Here is a 10,000-nt window from a genome sequence, read left to right as displayed (position 1 = left end):
CTAATACCCAACTGCACAATCAACATTTGCCGATTCCCCACATTTAGCTGGATGGGGGGAAATGATCAGTTTGATGCTAGGAAGGTTGCCTGAATTGTAGCTTACCTTGATTGACTTGACGATGTGTCACAGCATAATTGTCAGTTCGTTCGTCAGTCAGTCGCCATGTCAGGGCCAAGTCCATAGGGAGCTACTGTCTAGGCATCCTCTGTGGTCGCTCTGTTGACGAAGCTACAGGCATAGTGGTCCTCTCCCAACTGTCTGGTCATGTTCCGGACACTTACGACTTGTGAGAGAGACCCTGTACTCAGCAATCTAGACCCTCCAAGGTGTCACTTCCGTAGAAGGGGTTCGATTGGTGGTACATGCGTCCTGCATTCAACAATCTAGGCCTTTCAAGGTGTCACTTCCATTGAAAGGGTTCAATAGTTGATGCTAGAGGACCTGAGCCTAACGATTCTGCCTCTCAAGGTGTCACTTCCATTAAGAGGGGTTAATCGTCAGTGCATGTGAAGGTATGACGTAATAATTCCATCTCCCCAGCCAAGTTCAGCGAAGAGGAGAGGAAACGGTGATGACAGTGGTTAAGCAATGACTCCGCCCGCTGCCACAATGGGACCCAAGGAACGGACATTATTATATACTAATTCTACATCTTTTAAGTAAAATGATGAAAAAACCGAGTTAGACCTCCACGTCGCAGCCTTCAGAATAGAAGACATTGATGTGTTGGTCCAAAAACGTGGGCTCCTGATGCTCTCCCTTGAGTTGATGACGTGGGCGATGCCCCCGATGCACCCTTAATAACCTGTCTAAGAAGGAAGGCCATCGCATTCTTTGACAAGGTTTTGTATGGGCATTTAGGAGAGACGAAAAGCGCCCTGGGACGTGGCTGGATAGTCTTTGTCCTGTCTAGGTAGTAACGAAGAGCTCTTACTGGGCACAGAAGTCTCTCTTCATCGTCTCTACCCACTCTCTCTGAGAGGGATATCAGAACGAATTCCCGAGGAAGTGGATTGTTGAATGACTCTGTTTTCGCTCTGAATTCTGGCAAATAATGCAAAACAAAGTCTCTTCCCCTCCAAGCCACCCCCGCTGAAAGTGCCTGCAATTCCCCAACCCTTTTTGCAGTTGCCAAGGCTACAAGGAAAAGTGCCTTCATGGACAAGTTTCGAAGATCTGCTGATGCTAGTGGTTCATAAGGCTCCGTAGTTAAAGCCTTAAGGACCACGTCCAAGTCCCAAAGAGGAGCTGAAATCACCTTTTTAGGAATTTCAATTTCGAAGGACCTAATGAGATCGGTAATGATTGGATCTTCAAGCATCTCCCTGAAGGCAAATCTGAAAACCGAGGATAACATAGCTCTATATCCCCTGATGGCTGGAACGGATAGACGTCTTTCCTTACGAAGGAATAACAGGAAATCTGCAATCTTGGCAACTGTCGGGTTCGAGATTGAGTGTTTTGTGTCCTTACACCACTTCCTGAATATCTTCCACTTGTACTGGTAATTTATACGAGTGGAAGGTCTTCGAGCGAAGGTAACTTGTTGGGCCACCTGCCTGGAGACTCCTCGAGCCCTGGAAAATCTGCGGATAGTCTCCATGCAGTCAGCTGAAGAGCTTGTGGTCTTAGATGAAACACGTGTCGATGAGGCTGTTTGAGGAGGTCTCGTCTGACAGGCAACCTCCTTGGGGTGTCTACTGACAGTTCTAAGAGGTCCACAAACCAGTCTTTCTGAGGCCAGAAGGGTGTGACCAGAGTAAGACTGCATCCTGTGGACTCCCTCAGTTTGTTCAGAATGTTCCTTATCAGAGGAAACGGAGGGAACGCATATCCCTGAAGATGCCTCCAGTCCTGAAGCATAGCATCTGTTCTCACTGATCCCAGATCGATGTGAGGACTGAAGTAAGCCTGAAGTCTGTGGTTCATTGCGGTGGCAAACATATCCACTGTTGCTGGCCAGAGATGAACCAAATCGTCTACCACTTGCTGATGAATGGTCCATTCGGAGTTCAATATCTGATCCCTTCGACTCAGAGCATCTGCTGTCACGTTCGCCTTGCCCATGATGAACTGAGGCATGAGTGTCACGCTCTTTCCCTCTGCCCAGGCCAGAATCTCTTGGGCAAGACTGTCCAGCTTCTGGGACCTCGTCCCTCCTTCCTTCCTTATGTAAGAAATAGCTGTCGAGTTGTCGGCGAACACTCTTGAAGGGCACAGATGGTTGAAGTGAAAGAGAGCAAGCTTTATTGCTCTGAGTTCTCTCCAATTGATAGATTCCTCCAATTCCTGTGCTGTCCATGTCCCTGACACGAATTGGTCCCCTATTGATGCCCCCCATCCGGAATCCGAAGCATCTGAAAACAACATGATATCTGGAAGAGGAGTTGACAATAGAAGACCTTGGTTCAAGTTCACTGGATTGGACCACCAGATTAGACTCTGTCAGATCGTCTCTGTCCATTGAACCTGAAAATGATGATCCTCTTGATCCCAAAGGTTGTGGAGTTGGTGTTGCAGTGGTCTGATTCTCCTCCTTCCTCTGGGAACTAACAGAATTAGCGACGACAGGAGGCCGATGAGTCTCATCCAAAGTTTGGCTGGAGGTGCGTTTGTCGTTAAAAATAATTTGATGCATTCCTGAAGAGTCTGGATGCGATCTTGTGTCGGGAAAGCCTTCAAAATTGAGGAGTCTATCTTCATTCCCAGATAGATGGAAACTTGACTGGGGATTAGGGTCGACTTATCTAAGTTGATCTGAATGCCCAGTTTGTTGCACAATCTCAGAACTACATCCCTCGTGTAGATGGCTTCCTGTTCTGAGCTCGACAGGAATAGCCAATCGTCCAAATATCTCACCATTCTTATGCCTCTCTTGTGGAAGGCGGCTCCCACAGGTGCCATAAGGCGAGTGAATACCTGTGGAGCTGTCGTTAGGCCAAAGCAGAGAGCTTTGAACTGCCATACCACCTGTTCCCAGCAAAACCTCAGTAGATGTCGGGACTGAGGGTGAATGGGAACTTGGAGATACGCGTCTTTCAGGTCGAGTGAGAAGAACCAGTCGTTCCGTCTGACCGCCAAAAGGACCGACCTTGAAGTCTCCATTTTGAAATGAGTTTTCATTACGAAATGATTCAGACGAGAGAGGTCTATGATGGGTCTCCAAGAACCGGAACCCTTTTTGACGATAAACATAAGGCTGTAAAAACCAAGGAATGGAAGCGAAGCTAATTCTATCGCTCCCTTTCTTGCCAGATCCTCTAACTCTGCCTGAAAAAGCTCTTCCCTTCTCTGACGACTCCTGGTACGAGTTGAATGCTATTGGACTGTTTGATAATGGAGGAGGCTGGCTGAGCGGAATCCTGTACCCGTACCTTAGAACTTGAATGACCCAAGGGTCTGGATCCAGGTCCTCCCAGGCCTGCCAGTGGTGTTGAAGGCAGCCTCCTATCTTTATACACGAGGGCTGTAGTCCCTATGGACGAAAACCCTTGCCGACTGTCTTTGGCCTTCTTTGTCCTCTATGTGCTGATGTCGAGCTATAAGAAGGTCGAGGTTGTCGTTGGGTTGTAGAAGCATGGGAAGACGAGATTCCTGGGCCTTGATAACCTGTCCTCGGCTTCTTGTATGTTGAAGTCAGGAAGCTGATCTGTCTCTTCTCACCTACGACCAAGGGCTGTTTGGGCACTGGTTTAGGCTGAATAGGTCTTTGCACTTGTGCTACTGTCCTTACAAGCAATGATTGAATCTTGTCCTCCCTTGTCTCCTTAGCTTTGAGATGAGCCCTCTCCATGGATGACGCAAGTGTGTCCTCATTGAACAAATGATCTGCAAAGAGAGGGGAAGCCCTCAACGCTCTCTTCTGAATGTCAGAGAGAGACGGAGGGGCATGGGACAAGAAGAAGTCCCTCCTCCGTGAAGTCAGATATGCTTCTTGAAGACATATCTCAGTCATGGATGACTTGATGGAGAGGTTAATGGAGTTGGCCAACTGATTGTAAAGGGGTCGGTACTGCTCCAAGGCTCCTGGTTCTGACAGAAGGCCCATCAGTGAACCCCAAAGCCATCCCATCATGTTCAGATTCTCCTGAACTGTTCTAGTCGACAGCTCGAGCTTGGCACAATCCTCCAAAGAAACACCCACTAACGATTTATGGTTTTTCTGGAGGTTGGTCATATCCTCCCATGAAGGGTTAATAGGCACTGGAGATGGAGCTGGAGGATCCTCTCCAATAGCTAAATAGGCCCTCCTGTTTTTAACCAAGATAGAAGATGGAAAGTGATGCTTGTCACCTTCCGCATACTCTGCCAACTTCTTGGTGACCACTTGTCTCCCATGTCTGAGAAATTCTCCGGTCGACCAGCGTGGAATAGGATTCCGTTTCTTTGACTGACGAGTGTCCTCCAAAAATCTGGATACCGAAGGGAACTCGCCAGGTTCCTGCACTGTAATGTTCGATTTAGATTCCACTAAAGCCTCTTGGGTGAAGGCAATCATCCTTCGAAAAGCAGAAGATGGAATGTCGCCCTCCTCCAAGCCTTGGATGTCATCCCCAACCTCTGGAGCAAACCTCCTGGCTGCCCTCATTATGGCCGACGGCTCTGACGATGAGCCCCCCTCTCGAGGGGTTCGCGAAGAAGACAATGAAGGAGCCCTGACTGGAGACCAATCTGGTGCAGCATGTACCTGGGCTTCGACCCTACCCTTCTCAAGACCATCAGGGTGTTCCTTAGAACCTCTCACAATTACAGTATCTCGATTCCCAGGGGAATGGGAAGCAATATCATTCCCTACACATCACCCTGTAGCTGGAGAGTGCCGCTCTCTCCGAAAACCCTCCCTGACGAACCCTCGTCCGAAACAGGACAAATGGAGGTTACCTGAAGGGCATTATCCCCACAAGGAAGACTGGAAGGTGCAGTCAGCTGTGACCCTGCTTGCCCCTTTCCGGTCTGGATGAAGAATCTACCACCTTCACTACCCCTAACATCTAACTCTGAGCTAATAGGGGAGTACGACATTACTCCGGACCTGCTCTGCATCGGGGCGGGCTCACACCCGGAACCCGTTAGGGCCGGTTCAGCATGAGTCCTTCCTTCAGCACAGGGTGGAATGGGGAGACCCAGAGCAGGACCGAGGGAGCTGAAAAGAGTAGTTAGTGTGCCTAATTGAGAGGCCACATTCTGAAGACCTGAGGCTAAGGTATCAATTCTAGAATTAACAGACCCCAATTCACACCCCCAACGTTCTTCTGCTGCGGCAACACACTCTTCAAGGGTCACTGACCCTGTTACACTAGGTCCAACCGGGGAAGGGGACCGGACACATTGCTCACCTGACATGTTTATCACCTCAGACATTACTGACATACGGTCACACTCACCTGACCCCTCGCCAACCGAGTAAGATCTAGTAGGATTACCCGATGCCAGTCGATCCATTGAACCCTCCCTAAGTCTTTGCTTAGAAAGTCTTTTCTTAGCCAAGGTAGACATATGATTAACATACAACTGTCTCTCACTGAGAGACCAAGTGTTACATTCGTCACAAACATCAGTCAGGTTACAATTAACTCCCCTACAATTAACACACAATGAGTGGTTATCAAATGAAAATTTTCGACTTAGCTTAGCCTTGCGGCATGAAGTACAATGGGAAGGTCGGTCTAAAGTCGAAGGATGGTCAATCTGGTCCATGTCTGATGAAGAACTCCAAGTTCGATCAATGTCCAATCGTTGTTGAATACTCAATCACGAGTTGAAAGCACTGTTGTTAAGAAGCAAGCTTCCTAGCTGAATGAAAATAAGTAAAAGCCGGAAGAGGTAAACAGGACGTCTGCTCACACCGGCAGCAAGATCAAAAGTGATGATTCCTGGTGGTGAGGTTTACAGGAAGGATACCACACGAGTCCCGAGCGCCCTTGGTCGCCTTACATCGTTACGCTATCGCTCTGGACTCAAAAATTGAGCCGGCAGATCGCTCTTGTTAGAACAGATGGCGACCAAATCAAATATGGTAGTTGGATAACTAGCGAACGACATGTATAGACAATTATAAGAAATTTACTATGCTACGTCGGCCTACCAACTCATTAAATTAACGAAATCTTGGATAATTTTTATCATTAATTAGCATGAACATTTTGAAATTAACTGATATAATTGTTTTTCACTCGGGACTTAGTGTGTATATTATACTTACGTAATGGGTTAGAGTAAATCAAATTGGAAGCAACTTGCTGTAACAAGATCTATCGGCAAATGTTGATTGTGCAGTTGGGTATTAGACAACTTTGAATTCTTTATATTAATCTTTTTGCCAGTTATCCTAGAAACTTTTCTGGACACTATAATGTTAAAAGCCTCGAATCATTCATGTACATAAGCTACTATAATTTTCGCTTTCTACAATTTATTTGCTAGGTAACTACATTAATATTTTAAATGTTTTAGTATCCTCTGTGCATCAAAAGCAACAAAGCTTCGACCGTTTCATTATCTTCTTTTTGTAATGCTTCATATAACGTTAACAACTTCAATGGTAAATCAATCATTTTATACTGCCCAGTAATGGAATACTTCTCGTATACAAAGAAACTGAAATTCCATCCGAAAAAAAGTATTCTTTATATTACAAAATTTGGGAATGCTACTTACATCTAAATCATCAATGATACTTATACATTACATCATATAAATTGATAACATAATTCTCTATGTATCCAAAAACTATAATTTCCCTCCATTACACAGAATTTTCACTTTCAAATCCTTGGTATGAAGTAACTAATAACGGGTCAACTACATTTAATTAATTAGGAGCGGAGGACCATTAGTTCAATGTCTCTCTGTTGCTCATCTAGTTTATTATGTATTTTTTTATATACAATGGAGTAGGCTGGCCAAGGCACCACCAACCCATTGAGATACTACCGCTAGATAGTTTTTAAGTCCTTTGACTGGTCAGACAATACTACATAGGATCCCTCTCTCTAGGTAAGGATCAACTTCCCTTTGCCTACACATACACTGAGTAGTGTGGCATATTCTTTACAGTTTCTCTTCTGTCCTCATACACCTGAAAACACCTAAGGGGTTAACTACTGCACTGTAATTGTTCAGTGGCCACTTTCCTCTTGGTAAGGGTGAGGGAGACTCTTTTAGCTATGGTAAACAGCTCTTCAAGGAGAAGGACACTTGGGTAGTGCCTGAGCCTCTGTACCATGGTCTTCCACTCTCTTCGGTTAGAATTTTCTTGCTTGAGGGTACACTCGGTCATACTATTCAATCTTATATGTCTTCCTCTTGTTTTGTTAAAGTTTTCATAGTTTTTATAGGAATTACTTATTTTGAATGTTGTTAGTGTTCTTCGATGATTTTATTTTTCCTTGTTTCTTTTTCTCACCGGGCTATTTCTCTGTTGGAGCCCTGGGCTTATAGCATCTGCTTTTCCAACCAGGGTTGTAGTTTAGCAAGCGATAATAATAATAAAATAATAATAATAAATAATAATAATAATAATAATAATAATAATAATAATAATAATAATAATAATAATAATATTTTTTTTTCTATAATGGAATTCTTTTTGTATATAAAACTATCCTGATTATCATATACTACCTATAAGGTAGACCAGCAACGGATTCTTCTATGGATCCATCGTAAAATCTAAGGTTTCGCCTTTCACATTAAATTGCTCCGTTTGATAAGGGCTTGATGTTTTTCATATAGGCAAATAACAACTCTTTATTACCTAATAGATGTTTCAGAAATGATAGCACTACATAAAAATTTTGAATTAATACATACACTTCTATTATTATTATTATTATTATTATTATTATTATTATTATTATTATTATTATTATTATTATTATTATTATTACCAGCTAAACTACAACCCTAGTTGGAAAACCATGATGCTATAAGCACAAAGGCTGCAATAGGGAAATGATAGCCCAGTAAGGAAAGGAAACGAAGAAATAAATAGAGAAGTAATCACATTAAAAACAAAATATTTTAAGATCATTAATAACATAAAATTAGATCTATCATATATCAACGATAAAAACTTTGTGAAACCAAGAGTAAGAGAAACAGAATAGAAATAACGTGCCAAATTTACCCTCAAGTAAAAAAAATCTAACCCATGATAGTGAAATAACATGATACAGAAGCTATGGCACTAGTCGAGACTAGAGGACAATGGTTTATTTTTGGAGTGTTCATCTCCTAGAAGAGTTGCTTACCTTAGCTAAAGAGTCTCTTCTACCCTTACCAAGAAGAGAGTAGCTACTGAACAATTATATTGCACTAGTTAACCCCTTGAGTGAAGAATTGTTTTCCGGTGTATGAGGACAGAGGAGAATGTGAAAAGAATATGACAGGCTATTCTGTGTATATGTTGGTAAAAGCAAAAAATGAGCTGTAACCAGAGAGAGGGATCCAATGTGATAATTCCTGGCCAGTTAAAGGATCCAATAATTCTCTAGCGTTAGTATCTCAACGGGTGGTTGGTGCCTGGCTAACGTGCTACCATCGTATCAAGATTCGCAAAGGCAGACGCTAATTTGCAAGCATCTAAAAATCCAATCTTTGAATATATCATATTAGGATGGATAGATTTGTTAAATCATATCCATGGAGCAGATTCAAATTGAATAAATTGCAAAGGACGTTCGAGTCTTTGGAATGAGATGCGTTAGGTGTTTCCTTTCGAAATGGGAAACTAATAATCCAGCAGAGATAAATCGAAACATAGACTGGCGAAACCCTAATGGAGTAGATTAAACTAATATATTCCAATATTTGGAATCCTCAGAAATTGATTCCAGGATTGGGTACGGATTCTGAAATGGGGAAACGTGAGAGGGAATGTGGTTATTGCCAATATAAGATCTAGGAAATAATATGTATACTGTTTAGGGATATACTTTGTAAATATTTTTTTCCTTATTGTGGAATGATTATGAATCTCTTTTCTTATTCAGGATGTAAATATAACCATAGAAAACTAACAACCATTTCATTTCTTAATCAACAGTTTTTAAACTAGAAACAATTGTCCTATTCTACAATTTATGTTTTTTTTTTTTTTTTTTTTTTTTTTTTTTTTTTTTTTTTTTTTTTTTACCTGAAACATTCGTACAAAAATAGCCTTTAGGTCATGAGAATTAAGTGGAACATAGAGAGTCACCGTTCAAATAACTTTTTTATATTCATACTTTTCAATTAGACCATTTGTGAAGTTGAATTGATGAGTGTAACTGATTTCTGACGATATTATAAAAAATGACATATGTCATTGTTAGTCTCTGAAATATCATTAAGAGACACGAGGCTCTGTCAGATATAACACTGGGCCTAAATTTTTTATCCAACTCGTTAAAATATTGAAGTTAAAATAATTTCATAATGTTCCATAAAGTATAAATATAATTCGTTTGTTTCCTGCAGGTTGTAAAGTCCGGGCTGTTGTCATAAACCGTGAAATGTAAAATGCAAAATGTTTATTTTAGAAGCACATAAACACGGAATGATGCAAATCTTTTTTGTATTGTGTCCTAAAATGTAGAAAGTGAGAAATATTCTTCAGCTTCAAACTACTTAATGAAAACGGAACTCTTGAGGCTCCTCTCTTATGATTCAAATATGTAAAAGGTGGCAGAAAGTAATTTCCTCATTCAGCCGAAAGTTTATGAGGAAATTGATAGATGGCCTGTTTTGGAGGTGAAGCAACAAAACCGCAATGACTTGTTTATTTTTAGAAAGGAAAAACTTGGAAAATCAGAGAATGAAATAAATGAAAGGGGAAACCATAATTTGGTGATTGAAAGAGGTAAATAATCAGAATGCCGTACAATTCAAGAAATTTTATATATAAAGCACAGGTGGAAATAGTTATTGGACGAATTTCATGACTTTGCTTGAGTAAATTTACCTGGAGTAGTTCCTGTAGACAAGACACGTCAATGAAACTTTATGTCAAATGTGG

At 42.0% G+C, this 10,000-nt stretch overlaps 1 protein-coding gene across 1 annotated transcript in view; it reads left to right on the top strand.

Moving 5' to 3' along the window:
* LOC137628462 (protein O-mannosyl-transferase TMTC1-like) overlaps nt 1-10,000 on the top strand; it is a 160,024-nt gene that overhangs the window by 119,635 nt on the left and 30,389 nt on the right.

The sequence above is a fragment of the Palaemon carinicauda genome, chromosome 2 (assembly GCF_036898095.1).
Source record: "Palaemon carinicauda isolate YSFRI2023 chromosome 2, ASM3689809v2, whole genome shotgun sequence".
NCBI classification, from domain to species: domain Eukaryota; kingdom Metazoa; phylum Arthropoda; class Malacostraca; order Decapoda; family Palaemonidae; genus Palaemon; species Palaemon carinicauda.
Note: the sequence above shows the minus strand (reverse complement) of the source record. Positions and strands in the feature narration are given on the sequence as shown.